Here is a 21,983-nt window from a genome sequence, read left to right as displayed (position 1 = left end):
TGTGCGGTCCTTGGTGAGAGGTAATGCCTGAAATTTTGTACTCTCGGTACAATTTTGATGTTCAAATGAGGTGACTTAACTGCTAAGGTCATCAGTTCCTAAGCTTACACACTACTTAACCTAAATTATCCCAAGGACAAACACACACACCCATGCCCGAGGGAGGACTCGAACCTCCTTCGGGACCATCCGCACACATTTTTGACACTGTGGATCTTTGAGTGCTGAATCGCCTAACGGTTTTCGAAACGCACTGTCCCAAGCATCTAGCTCCATCTACCAATTCGCTTTCAAAATCTTTTAATACCCGTCGTGCGGCCATAATAATTTCGGAAACCTTTTCACGTGAATTACTTGAGTAAAACTGACAACTCCACTAATGCTCTGCCCTTTTATACCTTGTGTACGCAATACTATCGCCATCCCATGCTTATTGTCACCTCAGTATATACACTTTATCTCTGTGACAACACAGAATCCTTCTATTATATTGCATTTCGTTTATTTGTAATAATCTTTTATTTATCTCTCTTTTCTGTTTTGTTTACTTTAACATTATTGTTGTTACTGATTTTTTTTTTTTGGTCATCAGTCTACTGACTGGTTTGATGCGGCCCGCCACGAATTCCATTCCTGTGCTAACCTCTTCATCTCAGAGTAGCACTTGCAACCTACGTCATCAATTATTTGATTGACGTATTCCAATCTCTGTCTTCCTCTACAGTTTTTGACCTCTACAGCTCTCTCTAGTACCATGGAAGTCATTCCCTCATGTCTTAGCAGATGTCCTATCATCCTGTCCCTTCTCCTTATCAGTGTTTTCCACATATTCCTTTCCTCTCCGATTCTGCGTAGAACCTCCTAATTCCTTACCTTATCAGTCCACCTAATTTTCAACATTCGTCTATAGCACCACATCTCAAATGCTTCGATTCTCTTCTATTCCGGTTTTCCCACAGTCCATGTTTCACTACCATACAATGCTGTACTCCAGACGTACATCCTCAGAAATTTCTTCCTCAAATTAAGGCCGGTATTTGATATTAGTAGACTTCTCTTGGCCAGAAATGCCTGTTTTGCCATAGCGAGTCTGCTTTTGATGTCCTCCTTGCTCCGTCCGTCATTGATTATTTTACTGCCTAGGTAGCAGAATTCCTTAACTTCATTGACTTCGTGACCATCAATCCTGATGTTAAGTTCCTCGCTGTTCTCATTTCTACTACTTCTCATTACCTTCGTCTTTCTCCGATTTACTCTCAAACCATACTGTGTGCTCATTAGACTATTCATTCCGTTCAGCAGATCATTAAAATCTTCTTCACTTTCACTCAGGATAGCAATGTCATCAGCGAATCGTATCATTGATATCCTTTCACATTGTATTTTAATTCCACTCCTGAACCTTTCTTTTATTTCCATCATTGCTTCCTCGATGTACATATTGAAGAGTAGGGGCGAAAGCTACAGCCTTGTCTTTCGTTACTAACTGCAACGTCAGAATTGCGTCTCTCGTGCCTTTACCATTGCTACAGGCAAACCGATCGTCATCTAGCGCATTCTCAATTTTCTTTTCCATTCTTCAGTATAGTACTCTTGTAAGCAACTTGAATGCATGAGCTGTTAAGCTGATTGTGCGATAATTCTCGCACTTGTCAGCTCTTGCCGTCTTCGGAATTATGCGGATGATGCTTTTCCGAAAGTCAGATGGTATGTCGCCAGACTCATATATTCTACACACCAACGTGAATAGTCGTTTTGTTGCCACTTCCCCCAATGATTTTAGAAATTCTGATGGAATCTTATCTATCCCTTCTGCCTTATTTGACCGTAAATCCTCCAAAGCTCTTTTAAATTCCGATTCTAATACTGGATCCCCTATCTCATCTAAATCGACTCCTGTTTCTTCTTCTATCACATCAGACAAATCTTCACCCGCATAGAGGCTTTCAATGTATTCCTTCCACCTATCTGCTCTTTCCTCTGCATTTAACAGCGGAATTCCCGTTGCACTCTTAATGTTACCACCGAATCTTTTAATGTCACCAAAGGTTGTTTTGACTTTCCTGTATGCTGAGTCCGTTCTTCCGACAATCTTTTTCGATTTCTTCACATTTTTCATGCAGCCATTTCGTCTTAGCTTCCCTGCACTTCCTATTTATTTCATTCCTCAGCGACTTCTATTTCTGTATTCCTGATTTTCCCGGAACAAGTTTGTACTTCCTCCTTTCATCAATCAACTGAAGTATTTCTTCTGTTACCCATGGTTTCTTCGCAGCTACCTTCTTTGTACCTATGCTTTCCTTCCCAACTTCTATGATGGCCTTTTTAGAGATGTCCATTCCTCTTCAACTGTACTGCCTACTGCGCTATTCCTTATTGCTGTATCTACAGGGCTATTACAAATGATTGAAGCCATTTCATAAATTCACTGTAGCTCCATTCATTGACATATGGTCACGACACACTACAGATACGTAGAAAAACTCATAAAGTATTGTTGGCTGAAGCCGCACTTCCGGTTTCTGTCGCCAGAGCGCTGGAGAGCGCAGTGAGACAAAATGGCGACAGGAGCCGAGAAAGCGTATGTCGTGCTTGAAATACACTCACATCAGTCAGTCATAACAGTGCAACGACACTTCAGGACGAAGTTGAACAAAGATCCACCAACTGCTAACTCCATTCGGCGATGGTATGCGCAGTTTAAAGCTTCTGGATGCCTCTGTAAGGGGAAATCAACGGGTCGGCCTGCAGTGAGCGAAGAAACGGTTGAACGCGTGCGGGCAAGTTTCACGCGTAGCCCGCGGAAGTCGACGAATAAAGCAAGCAGGGAGCTAAACGTACCACAGCCGACGGTTTGGAAAATATTACGGAAAAGGCTAAAGCAGAAGCCTTACCGTTTACAATTGCTACAAGCCCTGACACCCGATGACAAAGTCAAACGCTTTGAATTTTCGGCGCGGTTGCAACAGCTCATGGAAGAGGATGCGTTCAGTGCGAAACTTGTTTTCAGTGATGAGGCAACATTTTTTCTTAATGGTGAAATGAACAGACACAATGTGCGAATCTAGGCGGTAGAGAATCCTCACGCATTCGTGCAGCAAATTCGCAATTCACCAAAAGTTAACGTGTTTTGTGCAATCTCACGGTTTAAAGTTTACGGCCCCTTATTCTTCTGCGAAAAAAACGTTACAGGACACGTGTATCTGGACATGCTGGAAAATTGGCTCATGCCACAACTGGAGACCGACAGCGCCGACTTCATCTTTCAACAGGATGGTGCTCCACCGCACCTCCATCATGATGTTCGGCATTTCCTAAACAGGAGATTGGAAAACCGATGAATTGGTCGTGGTGGAGATCATGATCAGCAATTCATGTCATGGCCTCCACGTTCTCCCGACTTAACCCCATGCGATTTCTTTCTGTGGGGTTATGTGAAAGATTCAGTGTTTAAACCTCCTCTACCAAGAGACGTGCCAGAACAGCGAGCTCGCATCAACGATGCTTTCGAACTCATTGATGGGGACATGCTGCGCCGAGTGAGGGAGGAACTTGATTATCGGCTTGATGTCTGCCGAATCACTAAAGGGGCACATATCGAACATTTGTGAATGCCTAAAAAAACTTTTTGAGTTTTTGTATGTGTGTGCAAAGCATTGTGAAAATATCTCAAATAATAAAGTAATTGTAGAGCTGTGAAATCGCTTCAATCATTTGTATAGTGTTAGAGAACTTCAAACGTATCTCGTCATTCCTTAGTACTTCCGTATCCCACTTCTTTGCGTATTGATCCTTCCTGACTAATGTCTTGAACTTCAGCCTGCTCTTCATCACTACTATATTGTGATCTGAGTCTATATCTGCTCCTGGGTACGCCTTACAATCCAGTATCTGATTTCGGAATCTCTGTCTGACCATGATGTAATCTAATTGAAATCTTCCCGTACCTCCCGGCCTTTTCCAAGTATACCTCCTCCTCTTGTGATTCTCGAACAGGGTATTCGCTATTACTAGCTGAAACTTGTTACAGAACTCAATTAGTCTTTCTCCTCTTTCTACATCTACATCTACATCTATACTCCGCGAGCCACCTTACGGTGTGTGGCGGAGGGTACTTATTGTACCACTATCTGATCCCCCCTTCCCTGTTCCATTCACGAATTGTGCGTGGGAAGAACGACTGCTTGTAAGTCTCCGTATTTGCTCTAATTTCTCGGATCTTTTCGTTATGATCATTACGCGAGATATATGTGGGCGGTAGTAATATGTTGCCCATCTCTTCCCGGAATGTGCTCTCTCGTAATTTCGATAATAAACCTCTCCGTATTGCGTAACGCCTTTCTTGAAGTGTCCGCCACTGGAGCTTGTTCAGCATCTCCGTAACGCTCTCGCGCTGACTAAATGTCCCCATGACGAATCGCGCTGCTTTTCGCTGGATCATGTCTATCTCTTCTATTAATCCAACCTGGTAAGGGTCCCATAATGATGAGCAATACTCAAGAATCGGACGAACAAGCGTTTTGTAAGCTACTTCTTTCGTCGATGAGTCACATTTTCTTAGAATTCTTCCTATGAATCTCAACCTGGCGCCTGCTTTTCCCACTATTTGTTTTATGTGATCATTCCACTTCAGATCGCTCCGGATAGTAACTCCTAAGTATTTTACGGTCGTTACCGCTTCCAATGATTTACCACCTATGGCATAATCGTACTGGAATGGATTTCTGCCCCTATGTATGCGCATTATATTACATTTATCTACGTTTAGGGAAAGCTGCCAGCTGTCGCACCATGCATTAATCCTCTGCCGGTCCTCCTGGAGTACGTACGAGTCTTCTGATGTTGCTACTTTCTTGTAGACAACCGTGTCATCTGCAAATAGCCTCACGGAGCTACCGATGTTGTCAACTAAGTCATTTATGTATATTGTAAACAATAAAGGTCCTATCACGCTTCCCTGCGGTACTCCCGAAATTACCTCTACATCTGCAGATTTTGAACCGATAAGAATGACATGTTGTGTTCTTTCTTCTAGGAAATCCTGAATCCAATCACAAACCTGGTCCGATATTCCGTAAGCTCGTATTTTTTTCACTAAACGTAAGTGCGGAACCGTATCAAATGCCTTCCTGAAGTCCAGGAATACGGCATCAATCTGCTCGCCAGTGTCTACGGCACTGTGAATTTCTTGGGCAAATAGGGCGAGCTGAGTTTCACATGATCTCTGTTTGCGGAATCCATGTTGGTTATGATGAAGGAGATTTGTATTATCTAAGAACGTCATAATACGAGAACACAAAACATGTTCCATTATTCTACAACAGATTGACGTAAGCGAAATAGGTCTATAATTATTCGCATCTGATTTATGACCCTTCTTGAAAATGGGAACGACCTGCGCTTTCTTCCAGTCGCTAGGTACTTTACGTTCTTCCAGCGATCTACGATAAATTGCTGATAGAAAGGGGGCAAGTTCTTTAGCATAATCACTGTAGAATCTTAAGGGTATCTCGTCTGGTCCGGATGCTTTTCCGCTACTAAGTGATAGCAGTTGTTTTTCAATTCCGATATCGTTTATTTCAATATTTTCCATTTTGGCGTCCGTGCGACGGCTGAAGTCAGGGACCGTGTTACGATTTTCCGCAGTGAAACAGTTTCGGAACACTGAATTCAGTATTTCTGCCTTTCTTCGGTCGTCCTCTGTTTCGGTGCCATCGTGGCCAACGAGTGACTGAATAGGGGATTTAGATCCGCTTACCGATTTTACATATGACTAAAACTTTTTAGGGTTCTTGTTTATATTATTTGCCAATGTTTTATGTTCGAATTCGTTGAATGCTTCTCTCATTGCTCTCTTTACGCTCTTTTTCGCTTCGTTCAGCTTTTCCTTATCAGCTATGATTCGACTACTCTTAAACCTATGATGAAGCTTTCTTTGTTTCTGTAGTACCTTTCGTACATGATTGTTATACCACGGTGGATCTTTCCCCTCGCTTTGGACCTTAGTCGGTACGAACTTATCTAAGGCGTACTGGACGATGTTTCTGAATTTTTTCCATTTTTGTTCCACATCCTCTTCCTCAGAAATGAACGTTTGATGGTGGTCACTCAGATATTCTGCGATTTGTGCCCTATCACTCTTGTTAAGCAAATATATTTTCCTTCCTTTCTTGACATTTCTTATTACACTTGTAGTCATTGATGCAACCACTGACTTATGATCACTGATACCCTCTTCTACATTCACGGAGTCGAAAAGTTCCGGTCTATTTGTTGCTATGAGGTCTAAAACGTTAGCTTCACGAGTTGGTTCTCTAACTATCTGCTCGAAGTAATTCTCGGACAAGGCAGTCAGGATAATGTCACAAGAGTCTCTGTCCCTGGCTCCAGTTCTGATTGTGTGACTATCCCATTCTATACCTGGTAGATTGAAGTCTCCCCCTATTACAATAGTATGATCACGAAACTTCTTCACGACATTCTGCAGGTTCTCTCTGAGGCGCTCAACTACTACGGTTGCTGATGCAGGTGGTCTATAGAAGCATCCGACTATCATATCTGACCCACCTTTGATACTTAACTTAACCCAGATTATTTCACATTCGCATTCGCTAATAAATTCACTGGATATTATTGAATTCTTTACTGCTATAAATACTCCTCCACCATTTTCGTTTATCCTATCCTTGCGGTATATATTCCATTCTGTGTCTAGGATTTCGTTACTGTTCACTTCCGGTTTTAACCAACTTTCCGTTCCTAATACTATATGCGCACTATTTCCTTCAATAAGAGATACTAATTCAGGAACCTTGCCCTGGATACTCCTGCAGTTTACCAATATTACGTTAACTTTTCCTGTTTTTGGTCTCTGAGGACGGACGTTCTTTATCAACGATGATAATGTCCTCTCTGGTAAGCCGTCAGGTATTTTATCGTTTCGCCCAAGGGGGGGGGGGGTCCCTCTAACCTAAAAAACCCCCGTGTGCACGCCACACGTACTCTGCTACCCTAGTAGCTGCTTCCGGCGTGTAGTGCGCGCCTGACCTGTCTAGGGGGGCCCTACAGTTCTCCACCCAGTAACGGAGGTCGATGAATTTGCAACCATTATAGTCGCAGAGTCGTCTGAGCCTCTGGTTTAGACCCTCCACACGGCTCCAAACCAGAGGACCGCGATCGACTCTGGGCACTATGCTGCAGATATTAAGCTCAGCTTGCACTCCGCGTGCGATGCTGGTTGTCTTCACCAAATCAGCCAGCCGCCGGAAGGAACCAAGGATGGCCTCAGAACCCAAGCGGCAGGCGTCATTCGTTCCGACATGTGCTACTATCTGCAGCCGGTCACACCCAGTGCGTTCAATAGCTGCCGGAAGGGCCTCCTCCACATTACGGACGAGATCCCCCGGCAAGCACACCGAGTGCACACTGGCATTCTTCCCCGACCTACCCGCTATTTTCCTGAGGGGCTCCATAACCCGCCTAACGTTGGAGCTCCCTATAACTAATAGGCCCGCCCTCTGTGACTGTCGGGACCTTGCCGGAGAATCGGCCACTGGCCCAACAGGCGAGGCATCCTGTGGTGGCTCGGAAACGATGTCATCACCACTAGGAAGCACCCCGTACCTGTTGGAAAGGGGTAAGGCAGCTGCCACGCGGCCAGATCCCACCTTCGCCTTTCGGCCAGGCACGCGCGAGCCCACCACTGTCCGCCATTCACCCTGGAGTGATGGCTGACCGGTAAGATGCTCACTGCCGGAAGACGCAGCGACATCGGGGGTTCCATGTGATTCCAAGGCCACCGAAGTAGGCATAGGTCTCACCACAGTTGCCCCAACGCCACTACGAGCCGACGCCTGCGCCTCGAGCTCGATGAGCCTAACAGACAAAGCCTCCACCTGCCCCCGAAGAGTGGCCAATTCTCCTTGCGTCCGCTCACAACAACCACAGTCCCTACACATGACTATGTTTACCCTACTCTATACGGTGACAAATTCCCAAGATAATCTTCTGATGAGCTACTCTGATAATCAAGAAACACTCACTGAAATACGAGACGCGAAAACTACGCTAGGTTTTCCCAGAAAAACTATTTAAAAGCTAAGCGCAGCAAATAAGTATAAAACGCTTTATACAAACAGTACTCGCTGCTGCTGGTGCTCTCGCTCTGGCTGTCACAAGACAACTGCTGATTCAAGAGACTAGTGGCTAACGGCCGCGAAACAAACAAAAGACGGTTTTAGGGCGCTTTCTGTTCTAAACGATCAAGAAAACACTAAGAAATCTAACACGAAAACTACGTAAAGTTTTATCAAGAACTGTTAGTTACTATGCAGAGCAGATAAACACAAATAGAATCCCTTCCTTAGTGGAAGGTCGTAAACAAAATGCAAAATAAACGCTTTATACAAACAGTACTCGCTGCTGCTGGTGCTCTCGCTCTGGCTGTCCGGAGCCCATATTCTCCTATAACCTTTTCTTCTACTCCTTCCCCTACAACTGCATTCCAGTCGCCCATGACTGTTAGATTTTCGTCCCCCTTTACATACTGCATTACCCTTTCAATATCCTCATACACTTTCTCTATCTGTTCATCTTCAGCTTGCGACGTCGGCATGTATACCTGAACTCTCGTTGTCAGTGTTGGTCTGCTGTCGATTCTGATTAGAACAACCCGGTCACTGAACTGTTCACAGTAACACACCCTCTGTCCTACCTTCCCATTCATAACGAATCCTACACCTGTTATGCCATTTTCTGCTGCTGTTGATATTACCCGATACTCATCTGACCAGAAATCCTTGTCTTCCCCACACTTCACTTCACTGACCCCTACTATATCTAGATTGAGCCTTTGAATTTCCCTTTTCAGATTTTCTAGTTCCCCTACCACGTTCAAGCTTCTGACATTCCACGCCCCGACTCGTCGAACGTTATCCTTTCGTTGATTATTCAATCTTGTTCTCATGGTATCCTCACCCTTGGCAGTCCCTTCCCGGAGATCGGAATGGGGGACTATTCGGGAATCTTTTGCCAATGGAGAGATCATCATGACACTTCTTCAATTACAGGCCACATGTCCTGTGGATACACGTTACGTGACTTTAATGCAGTGGTTTCCATTGTCTTCTGCATCCTCATGTCGTTGATCATTGCTGATTCTTCCGCCTTTAGGGGCAATTTCCCACCTCTAGGACAAGAGAGTGCCCTGAACCTCTATCCGCTCCTCCGCCCTCTTTGACAAGGCCGTTGGCAGAATGAGGCTGACTTCTTATGCCGGAAGTCTTCGGCCACCAATGCTGATTATTTATCAAAATTTAGTCAGTGGCGGGGATCGAACCCGGGACCGAAGACGTTTTGATTATGATTCAAAGACGCTACCCCCTTTTTTTCTTTTAATCTCATTTTGTTCGTTGCATCTGCTAGGGGCGGACGTCGTAAGACATCCGTTGAAGTTCGTTGTTGATCGATCAGCTCAGTTTGTTTATTACAGAGGGCTGCTAACCCTCTGACCGAACACGCTGAGCTACCGTGCCGGCAGTCCTAGACCACGGTGACCCTATTGATTACCCGAGAAAAATATATTAACATTCTAACCGTACTATTATTTTCTTATTATGAAAACCTTTATATGTGAATTTTTTACATAGGTGGAAAATAGGTAATGTAGATAGATAGGCTAATTTAATATCATAAAATGCTGCTGACAGTGACTTTTCTGTGTCTATGATAAAGCATTTCGGTTGGAGTATTGCCACCATTTGTTATAGATTACAAGAAGTTAAAAGAACTAGTCACAGGCCACACTAATAGCCACGGTAACACCACAGCATTCCACAAGTCACCACAGAATCCTGGAGTATATAGTATACCTTGTCACGCATGTACTGCTAAGATACATTTTAGTGCGTCCATATGCTTTAAAAACAGAAAACCGTTCTCCGTTCCTACATATATTTTAACTGAATGGCAGTTTACCAAATGTCCTAATAGTATTTTGTATGTCCACTTTTAATGTTGGTTCGTTTGCATCGCAATTCATCATTAAAGACTTGTGACGAATTATGAGGATACTCGCAGAAAGTTATGAATTATTCTTGCTTGTCTTCTTCTTTGGTATATACGAAAATCACCATGACCCCTAGCTGTTGTCAAATGTACTGTGAATATTGTAGCTCGTGAAACATTACCACTTTTCGTTCAGTGGCACTGCTATTCCGCAACAAGGTCCTATCCTTTGGTCTCCTTCACAGTAAATAATTGTACAACGAAAATCTTTGACTGTATATTTTCTTCGTTTCGTTTCAAAGGCTATTTTTCCCTTTATTTTCTGTAATAAATATTTCGGGTTATTGTCATTACGATAAAAAACTTTCACGTCCACGTTCTGCTTTTATTATGCCATTCACTATTAAACGCTTGCATTTTCTGCGTTGGTCATTAGTAATGGAAAAACTACACTAATCTCCCTATGGTCGTTACACAAGTAGTGATATTATTTCAGAATTTTCTTCACATTAGTATTATTGTTATCCTACTTCTGGTAATACAGTCTCAGCTGCTCTTTGCTTTATAGTTGCTGGAATTAGATTTACAGCTTTCTTACGATCATACAACTGCATGATATTTTACTGTGAATTTTGTAATATTTTTCAATCAGTTTGTCATGCGTCATGTTTAAATGTATAGCATCAAGACGAAATATGCCTGGTAAGATAATAAATACCCCTCCCCCCACCTCCCCCGACCATTCACATTGTATCTCAACTAAAGGAGATACATTAATATAGTAATAAAACGATGTCGTAAGACAAGTAAAGCACATTGAGGAGCCCTACAAAGAGCGCTATTCAGAGTGCTGCTATCAAGCTACTGTCAAGTGACTACCTGCCATAAACTTGATCAAACCATTCGCTTGTTATAAAGTCAGAAACGATGTCGAGACGTACCTACATGTAGCCTTACTGCTATACCGTATTCACGACATGATATGGCGTCAGGAGTGAAAATATCTAACGTATAATGGCTTTGGCTTGCAGAAAGTTTTTGCCTACAGCGAAACCATTATATTTACAGGAGTAATACAGTGACATAAGAACGCTCATCTGGAACGACACTGGGTCACATTTGTTAGCGTTAACAGTCTCAGTTGAAGCGGGCAAATGTGCATATCGGTCGTGAATGGTGACTCTAGGGGGTCTATTCACCTATGGTTCTTCCCCTTGGCAGACTGTAGACAACAAAACTGTATACCTCGTTGGGTTTAGACTATGAATGCTTTATCTGTAAAGTTACACTACAAGGGCGGAATGATAAATTCTACGCAGGCCAACGTATTGCAATGGTGTTAAAAGAACTTCATGTCGGTGCATGTGTTGTGTAGGTCCTATTGACACGCGAAACAGTATTTTCCGTATGACACATTGAACATTTTAGTGTTGCCTGCTCTAGAAAGGACAAACCTCAAAACTGCCATCTCATGGTAAAGTCAAACTATTAGTTTCTGTGGGAGAGCCCATTTGTCGAAATTAGTGATTTCGGTGATGTGAGACCTTCATTTCTCGACTTTTTTTGTCTTAATAGATGTCCTATCGTCCTGTCCCTTCTCGTTATCAGTGAATTCCACATATTCCTTTACTCTCCGGTTCTGCGCAGAACCTCCTCATTACTTACCTTATCAGTCCAACTAATTTTCAACATTCGTCTGTAGCACCACATCTCAAATTCTTCGATTCTCTTCTGCTCCGGTTTTCCCACAGGCCATGTTTCACTACCATACAATGCTGTACTCCAGACTTACATTCTCAGAAATGTCTTCCTCAAATTAATGCCGATATTTGATACCAGTAGACTCCTCTTGGCCAGGAATGCCCTTTTTGCCATTGCTGGTCTACTTTTGATGTCCTCCTTGCTCGGTCCGTCATTGTTTATTTTACTACCTAGGTAGCAGAATTCCGTAACTTCATCTACTTAATGACCATCAATCCTGATGTTAAGTTTCTCCCTGTTCTCATTTCTACTACGTCTCATTAACTTCGTCTTTTTTCGATTTACTCTCAGTCCATACTTTGTATTCATCAGAGTGCTCTTTCCGTTCAGCAGATCATGTAATTCTTCTTCACTTTCACTCGGGATAGCAATTTAATGTAATACGAGCACCTCGTTCTTGGTCGTCCACTCTTATTATTCCCTCTTGGCTGTTGTACATGTTGTATATTACCCGTCTCTTCCCATAGCTTACCCCTACTTTTCTCAGAATTCCGAACATCTTGCACCATTTTACATTGTCGAACGCTTTTTCCAGGTCGACAGATCCTATGAACGAGTCTTGATTATTCTTTAGTCATCTTTCGTTACTAACTGCAACGTCAGAATTGCGTCTCTCGTGCCTTTACCTTTCCTACAGGCAAACCGATCGTCATCTAGCGCATTCTCAATTTTCTTTTCCATTCTTCAGTATAGTACTCTTGTAAGCAACTTGAATGCATGAGCTGTTAAGCTGATTGTGCGATAATTCTCGCACTTGTCAGCTCTTGCCGTCCTCTGAATTGTGTGGATGATGCTTTTCCGAAAGTCAGATGATATGGCGCCAGACTCATATATTCTACACACCATCGTGAATAGTCGTTTTGTTGCCACTTCCCCCAATGATTTTAGAAATTCTGATCGAATGTTAACTATCCATTCTGACTTATTTGATTTTAAGCCCTCCAAAGCTCTTTTAAATTCTGATTCTAAATCTGGAACCCCTATCTCTTCTAAATACACTCCTGTTTCTTCTTCTATCACATCTGACAAATCTTCCCTTTCTTGGAGGTTTGCAATGTATTCCCTCCGTCAGTCCGCTCTCTCCTCTACATTTAACAGTGGAATTCCCGTTGCACTCTTAATGTAATCACCCTTGCTTTTAATGTCACTGACGGATGTTTTGACCTTCCTGTATGCTGAGTCTGTCCATCCGACAATCATTTCTTTTTCGATGTGTTCACATTTTTCCTGCGGCCATTTCGTCTTAGCTTCCCTGCACTTCGTATTTATTTTATTCCTCAGTTAATTGTATTTAACTATTCCTGAGTTTCCCGGAACATTTTTGTACTTCCTCCTTTCATAGATCAATTTGAAGTATTTCTTCTGTTACCCATGGTTTCTTCGCAGTTACCTTCATGTTTTCCTCTTCAACGGTACTGCCTACCGGGCTATTTCTTATTGGTGTATCTATAGCCTTAGAGAACTTCAATCGTATCTCGTCATTCCTTAGCGCTTCCGTACTCCATTTCCTTGTGTAATTATTCTTCTTGACTAATGTCTTAAGCTTCAGCCGACTCTTTATCATTACTCTTGAAAGGGTACAGTACCGCCCGACATTGAAAATAGGTACAACATTCTTCGTTATTCTTGTCAGAACAACATATTTTTTCTAATAATAACTCAATTTCAATTAATACAGCGAAGCCGGATACCAGTGTGGGAAAGAATGACAATTTATTTATTTAATTGATCACATGTGCACTCCCACAAAATAAATCCCTACATCCAGTTTGATGAGATCTGTAAAATGAATGTGAATGAGAATATATGATCATCTTTGAGATGGTACTTGGGTCACCTTTGGTGGGACCAAAGAGATGGAATTTACCTGACCTTTGAGCGCCTGAAATGTGGCTGACCAATACGGTAGCAAGGTGTTCCCCTACTTCGGCAGAAGTGCGAGAGGACCTGAAGAACGGCCATGTTTCGGCACTCTGCCGCTGGATCTAGTGTTGGTAAGACCTGTCTTAGGCGTGCTCCGTAAGGACAAAAGAGTGGAGACATGATATGCATGTGAAATACTTAAGAGTAGTTTAGAATAATAATTTCTCTATTTGAGGAACTTTTGTGGGGAAAATTAAATGTCAGGCAGGTAATATTAAGGGGATCGTAGTAATCTTCGGAAGTGACCAACGGTCGCAATGAAACCACGTGTAGCAATAAGTTGAAATACTTCCGAGTGCTTAAGTTAAACTGAATTACTAGCGTGTGTACTATAAGTTGGAAATATTTAAGAAATGGCGTGTGCAGGACTTGAAATTAGAGACGAGTACTTCCACGTGGTGAGTACTGTGTGAGTCTCAATCTGTGTATGTGGCAAAGGATAAAGAGAAGCATTCGTCCATGGTATCAGTTGAGGACTCGCGTGTGTGATGAATACGTTCTTAATTTTACTTTGCGTGTTATGTTTCCGTGTGACGCTTGATTCAAACTATAATACTCTGAGAGAGAAGCAAGGTGAGTCTGCTGTCTATCCAGCAACGCCACTTGGCTTGCATTGCACAGGAAGACGTGCATATATCGTCCAGAGTTCGTAGTAGGAAAGAAAAGTTACGAAGTGGGGCTGTGTCGTGTGAAACTGGGATGAATACTAATTGAAGAAGCTGAAAGTGATGTGATTATAATGTTGTGACTATTCCTTATGTTGTATTCCATGTTGCAGTGTGGTGTATGTCACGTAATTTAAGTGTGTGGTTTGCATGGGAGAGTAGCAAGGTAGTTTCAGAGTTAGTGGGTTATGCATGTTCCTTTTGTACCGCTCGGTCTGGAGGAAAGTTTCGTGATGATGGTTGTGAGAGTCGAAGTGTGAGATATAGCAAAAAAAAGATCCACCATCCTATCCAGAAAGTGCAATGTAGCATTAAGTAATTACGAGACCATAAGGTAGAGAATCACCAATGTAAAGCCATGCCCACTGGGCGGAATTTCTCGTGTGTTATTGTTGTGGGTTATATAGAATTTGTGTGTTTAGGTTATAGAATATACTGGAATAAATAAGATAGTGAAAAGAAAAAGATTGGTGGCCTTTTCCTTTGAATTGTATGTTTTCATGATATCCAGAATTTATAATGTGTGCGCCATTCATATTCAGTGCGATGGCCACGTGTTGATAAAAGCCGCTAAATAAAAAAAAGAAAATGTGGTATTGCCAGTGCGTAGTGAACAGTCAGAGTATTGTAAATTACTAATAGTCAGATGTGCATTTCCGTTGCGTAATATTCATGCAGAAGAATAATTTGTAACTTAATTGTGAGTACTAGAGTTCATGTTAATCGACAAATAAGAATGAATCCACTCGCTTGGCAGACCGCTCATCTTGCAGGCCTGACTGCTTGATGCCACAGTATGAGCAAGGCATGTGGGTGCCTCTCACTCTATTGTGATATGAGTTTACGTCTGCTCCTGAGTACGCCTTACAATCTGACCATGATATAATGTAGCTGAAATTTTCTCGGATCACGCTGTCTCTTCCAAGTATGTCTCCTCCTCTTGTGATTTCTGAACAGCGTATTCGCTATTACTAGATGAAACTTGTTACAAAATTCATATAGTCTTTCTCCTCTCTCATTCCTTGTCCCAAGCCCGTATTCTGCTGTAACCTGTTCTTCTACTTCTTCCCCAAAAGGGCATTCCAGTCTCCCATGACATTTTCATATCCCTTTACATACTGTATTACCCTTTCAATATCCTCATACACTTTCTGTATCTTTTCAACTTCAGCTTACGACGTCGGCATGTACACCTGAACTACCGTTGTCGGTGTTGATCTGCCGTCGATTTTGGTAATAACAACCCTATCAATGAACTGTTCACAGTAACACACTCTCTGCCCTACTTCCCTGTCCATAACGAATCCTACTCCAGTATTACTATTTTCTGCTGCTGTTGATATTATCCTATACTCATCTGACCAGAAATCCTCGTCTTCTTTCCACTGCACTACACTACACTGACCCCCTACTATATCTAGATGGAGCCTTTGCATTTCCCTTTTCAGATTTTCAAGTTTCCCTGCCACGCTCGAGCTTCTGACATTCCATGCCCCGTATCGAAGAACTTTATCCTTCCGTTGATTATCGAATCTTTTTCTCATGGTAACCTCCTCCTTGACAGTCCCCTCCCAGAGAGTCGAATAGGGGACTATTCCGGAATCTTTTTCCAATGGAGAGATTATCATGACACTTCTTCAATTACAGGCCACATGTCCTGTGGGTACACGTTATATGTCTTTAAAGCAGTAATTTCTATTACCTTCTGTATCCTCATGCCGTTGATCACTGCTGATTCTTTCGCCTTTAGGGGCAGTTTCCGACCCCTAAGACAAGAGAGTGCCCTGAACCACTACCCTCTCCTCCACCCTCTTTGACATGACCGTTGGCAGAATGAGAGGTAACTTTTACGCCGGAGGTCTTCGGCCGCCAATACTAATTATTAATTAAGATTTAACCAGCGGCTGGATTCGAACCGGCGACAGAAGACGTTTTTATTGTGAAACAAAGACACTACCCCTAGAGCACGGGGCAATGCCTAGAAAAACCATTAGATAATGTAAAATAGTGCAAGGTATTAGATGTTCTGATCAAATAAGGCGGGAACTACACGGAAAATCCGTTTATATACGATATTAGGGAACCCGGCAATGCTCCGCAAATGTCCTAATGTCCTAGTCACCTCCTCCCTCCCTTTCTGCCTATATCATCTTCCCCACTGTATCTAAGTAGTTTCGTGTACTTTCATAGAAAACAAAACCTTGACTGGGAATTTATATTGCTTAAAATTAGTTGGTAAATTGGTTTGGATCATTGGTATAAAGGTTATGAGAGAGATCTCTCTAGCTGCTGAATCAATGAGAACAGTAGCTTCAATGGCCGGGATTACAGAAGTGTCAGATTCCACACGTCTTCTTTGACCCATGACGTTATCAATATGGCGGAAATGGCTATTCTAAGCGTCTCCAATATGCGTCTATGACGTCACTACATATACACGGCAACAAACACGAAAATACTTATAAATAAGATAATAACATCTCCCTCCAAAAATACAATCGAACCAACGTGACACCACGGGAAATTGGGGCTTTTAGGATGTTAGGGTGAGGACAAGCTAAATATAATAGTTAAAAAAACACACACACACCACGATCCCAAAACAGAAAATGATGAGCAAAAAAAGAAAGAAAAAAATTATAACGTTCCGCTACACAACAAAATCTGCAGGAAACGGACACTTCTTTGACCTATGTAGGTCAACAAATGAAACATCCCTATATAAATTAAAACACATCCAGTACACCACAAATACACAAAACATCACAATTCGAGAAGAAAAGAAAAAAAAAAGCGGTTACCTACCACCAGAAAATGCCGGCGCTTCAAACCAATTGGTCAGCTCAAGGCCCACCCGCCCCTAACCCCCCCACACATATACACACATTGAAGCCTGATATGGGCGCAGTCCGGAACCGCGCGACTGCTACGGTCGCAGGTTCGAATCCTGCCTCGGGCATGGATGTGTGTGATGTCCTTAGGTTAGTTAGGTTTAAGTAGTTCTAAGTTCTAGGGGACTGATGACTACAGATGTTAAGTCCCATAGTGCTCAGAGCCATTTGAACCATTTGAAGCCTGGTATGAATGATCTGATAACATATGAGACAATAACATTTAGGATATCACAAAAACTGAAAGATGCCGGTGACTGTGGGCACTATACGATAATGACAGAAGCTATAAATTAAAGCACCAATTGACACACGAGACCTTAAGAAAATAATAGTAAGTCAACTCATTTTGACAAGTCGTGTGATATCGATATAGTAACTTTAAAGATATATGCTTACTAAATGATGAGTGCTGAAGCTGACTGTTCAACAACAAAGCAGGATAAGGAACATAGGGATGAGCTGGCGGAGATGAGGAAAAAGTGATCATTCGAGGATAAGAATCCTGTGGGAATATGATGTTTTCTTGACTTCAGAATCCCTATATAAAAGGTTATCTTCATTTTTTGAGCCACGTACTGCTACTAATTAGTCAGTTAAATGCTATGTTTCAGTCACTGCAAGTCTCTGAACAGGATCTATATCCAGAGAGTAGAAGATCCATCGGAATTTGGAAGTCAGTTTCATGAAATCTTCCTTATTCAGCAGGAACGAGAAATAAGATAATTTAAATGTGTATGATGCGAATGCGTAGCTCGATATAGCAGAAGTTAATGTGGGGGAACGACCAGTGAAAGCGCTGAAAGACTGTAGTGAGAAGAACAATGAGCAATCCTGGATAAAATAGGTGAAATTTTACCAGAAGTATATGAGTGATCCCTGCAAGAAGTTTCCAGTTAACAATAATTTATAGACCGATGACCTCGCACTTTGGTCCCTTCCACCCCCGCCCCCCATTTTAAACCAAATAATTTATACTGTCATTTGTGAAGCCAAAAACAGCCCTTAGTGCCACAACAGAACTTGTTGATAACTTTTATACGGAAACACGAAACTGTCAAGGAGTTAAAAAGTTGAAGATGCAAACTGCTGGTATTTCCGCTTTGGAATACCAATATAGAAAGGGATTTCTCCATGATGACAGACGTTAAAACCAAAACCCATAATAGGCTAAACCCAGAAACACTAAGTGACTTGTGTCGAGCACGTTTAGACATGCAAAACAAGCTACATTGTTGCATTTGGTATCCAAATACGAAGGAACATATCATTAAGTTTGGAAAATGTATGTATAAGTCTTCAAACAGAGAGGAACAGTTGCTGAAATTTTCTGACGATTAGTTACACTGATCAGAAAGAACATTATAACCACGTACCTAATAGCTGACAAGTCCACGTTTCGCACTGATAAATGCGGTGACGAATCGTGGCATGGAAGCAACGAGACCTTGGTAGGTCACTTCAGGGAGTTGGCATCACATCTAGTCACTTAAGTCACCCAATTCTGGGGAGGGAGCGATGAGCTCTGACGCCACGTTCAGTCATGACCCAGATATGTTCGATCGGGTTCAGATCCGGCGAAACGGGGTCCAGCACGTCAACTGGAACTCGCCACTGTGTTCCTCTAACCACTCCATCACAGTCCTGGCCTCGTGACATGGAACATTATCTTGCTGAAAAATGCCATTCCCGTGTGTTTACGTGGTTTGCAACCAGTGTACGATACACTTGACCGTTATGGTGCCTCGCACGAGCTCCACTGGACCCGTGGATACCCGTGTGTTTTTTCCCCAGGGCATAATGGAGCCGCAGGCAGCTTATCTCCGTCCCGCAGTAAGGTGTCAAGGAGATATTCTTCTGGAAGACGACGGATTCAACCCCCCCCCCCCCCCCCCGGCTTAATGAAGGAGGTATCGAAATTCATCAGGCATGAAACGCTCTACCAATGCACCAACATCCAGTGCAGTGCCGATCGTCATGTGCCCATTTCAGACATAGCTGCCGATGTCGTTATGTTAACATTAGAACATACATTGGTCATTGGCTGAGCAGGGCATCGTTTGAAGCTTTCAGTTCACTGCGTGTTCAGACACACCTGTACTCTGCCCAGGGTTAAAGTCTGATGTTAGTTCCACCACAGTTCGCCGCCTGTACCCTCTTACCAGTCTGCTCAGCGAGCCTATGACGTAAAAAGTTGTGGTCACATAACTCCACTACGTCTGGACTTCGTTTCAACTTGGTTTCGTCATGTGTTGAAGACACTCAGCACAGCAATCCTCGAACGCCCGACAAGTCGTGCACTTTCCGAAGTGCTCGTACTGAACCCCTGGCCGTCCCAATCTGCCCTCGGTCAAACTCAGATATACGGGCACCACTGGACATATGGAGGCCCACGTGAATGTTCCCCAGAGGATAATGGAGTCGTCCACAGTAAGGAAAAGACACAAAAATATTCTATATTCTTACGTAACTAGTGGAATACTTGGGTACTGGAGTGTTGCTAGTTAGTGTAAGAAAAACATTAAACGCAGGAAAAATATTATTTACTGCAAAAAAAAAAAAAAAAAAAAAAATCTGAAAAATCAAGTGAAACTTTTGCTTATAAAATAATAAATTTCCGAGATCTTTTCGGAACAGTAGATTGCCTCTTATGGATAGGAATGCTACTATTTTACAAAGTATGGAAAGGTTCTTCTCCCCCTTTTCTTTAAGAATCTTATTTGCTCGGCAGAATGGCTGAGAGCCGCACCTACACAACTTGAATAACTTTTCTAGGTACGGTCATGGCTGTTGCGTGATAAATGCAATGGTGTGTAGTGTTATGGAGGACAGATGGGGCTCGCATACGCTGTAGCCCACAATACCATGAGCTGCGTCGACTGCTGCCTGCGTCGCTCGCTGTTGACAAATAACCAAACTATCTCTTTCTATCTGGGCTGATCTTCACCATGTCGATTATAATTATCCGGGCTGTTATGCCGTGGTCAGTTGATGAATTCTGAGGTGATTCCCAACGTTTCGTCTCCGACTGCGGGAGACATCTTCAAGGGGGTCCGTAGCTTGATGGAAGGTCCAACACACACACAGGCTCGCCACTGACTGCCGCTAAATTCCGTGTCCGCGCGCCCCCGCGCAGCGGCGTTACGTCACGTGTTTTGAAAACGTCAGTGCAATTGGCCGCTGTCCGTCGCCGTCGATCGCCGTTGCTATCACCCGGTAGTGGACGAGTGGTACACATCTTCTTTAACACCGGCATCCATAAAGCCTCGGTGGTAGCGCAACCGAGGCTTTATGGATTGCCCAAAATTCATAAAGAAAATGTTCCGTGAAGACCGATACTAAGTGCCATTGGTGCGCCAACCTACTCGTTAGCCAAGTTTTTGACTACGCTGTTAAAACCACATGTGGGCCGTTCGGACTCGTATATAAAGAATTCGACACATTTCATCATCAGATTGAATGGCATAGTGGTCCAGCCGGAGGACATATTGGTCAGCTTCGATGTGGTATCGCTGTTTACCATGGTTCCACTTAATGATGTATTGGAACAGCTTTATCGAATTTTTCCTGCCGATATTATAGAGCTGTTTAAGTGTTGTTTGACGACCACATACTTCAAGTGGAATGAACAGTTTTATGAGCAAACGGATGGCGTGGCTATGGGAAGCCCCCTATGTCCCGTAATTGCAAACTTCTTTATGGAGAAATTCGAAGAACAGGCCTTAGGTACTGCCAGCAAGAAACCAAATGTATGGTTCCGATACGTGGATCACACGTTTGTGCTGTGGAGACATGGTAGGGAGGAACTAGCCGGTTCCACGAAAATCTGAACAGTATAAACTCAAGAATTCAGTTTACTATGGAGGAGGAGGTAGACGGAAAACTACATTTACTCGATGTGCTTGTGTTTAGAAACGAAAATGGTAGTTTGGGCCACTCAGTGTACCGCAAACCCACGCACACGGACCGTTATTTGCACCAGTATTCGAACCACCACCCACAACAGAAGCGGGGTGTTATCAAGACGTTAGCGGACAGAGCTAGAAATATTTGTGAACCTGAGTTGCTCGACGCTGAGATGGAACATCTCCACAATGCACTAATGAAGAACGGATATTCGTCCTCCGAAATAAAACGTGCGTTGAGGCAGCCACGCAGAAATCATACTGACGTACAGGCTACTGCAAAATCTAAGGTTTTCCTGCCGTTTGTTAAAAATGTAACGGAAAGAATAGGGAGGATCTTGACGAAGCGGAATATTACCGTAATTTACAAGCCCACCAGGAAGATACAGGAATACCTTAGGCCTGCCAAGGACACTCGCAAACCAATGGAAGAATCTGGAGTGTATAGGATCCCATGCAGCTGTGGTGATGTTTATGTGGGTACCACCAAAAGAACTGTTTCTAAACGTTTGGAAGAGCACAAGGGATATTGTAGGAGAAACGGAATGATCAGCTGTTGCGGAGCATGCTTTCCAGCCAGGGAACCACAATATTCGTTTCGAGGAGACGCAAGTACTAGCGGCCACGAGCGGATACTGCGAAAGGCTCTACAGGGAGGCAATCGAAATCGCTAAACACCCAAATAATTTCAACCGAAAGGAGGAGGGCGTCAAATTAAACGGTATATGGATGCCGGTGTTAAAGAAGATGTGTACCACTCGTCCACTACTGGGTGATGGCAACGGCGATCGACGGCGACGGACAGCGGTCAATTGCACTGACGTTTTCAAAAC

The sequence above is a fragment of the Schistocerca piceifrons genome, chromosome 5 (assembly GCF_021461385.2).
Source record: "Schistocerca piceifrons isolate TAMUIC-IGC-003096 chromosome 5, iqSchPice1.1, whole genome shotgun sequence".
Classification (NCBI taxonomy): Eukaryota; Metazoa; Arthropoda; class Insecta; order Orthoptera; family Acrididae; genus Schistocerca; species Schistocerca piceifrons.
The sequence above is the reverse complement of the archived record's forward strand: the minus strand, read 5'-3'. Positions refer to the sequence as shown.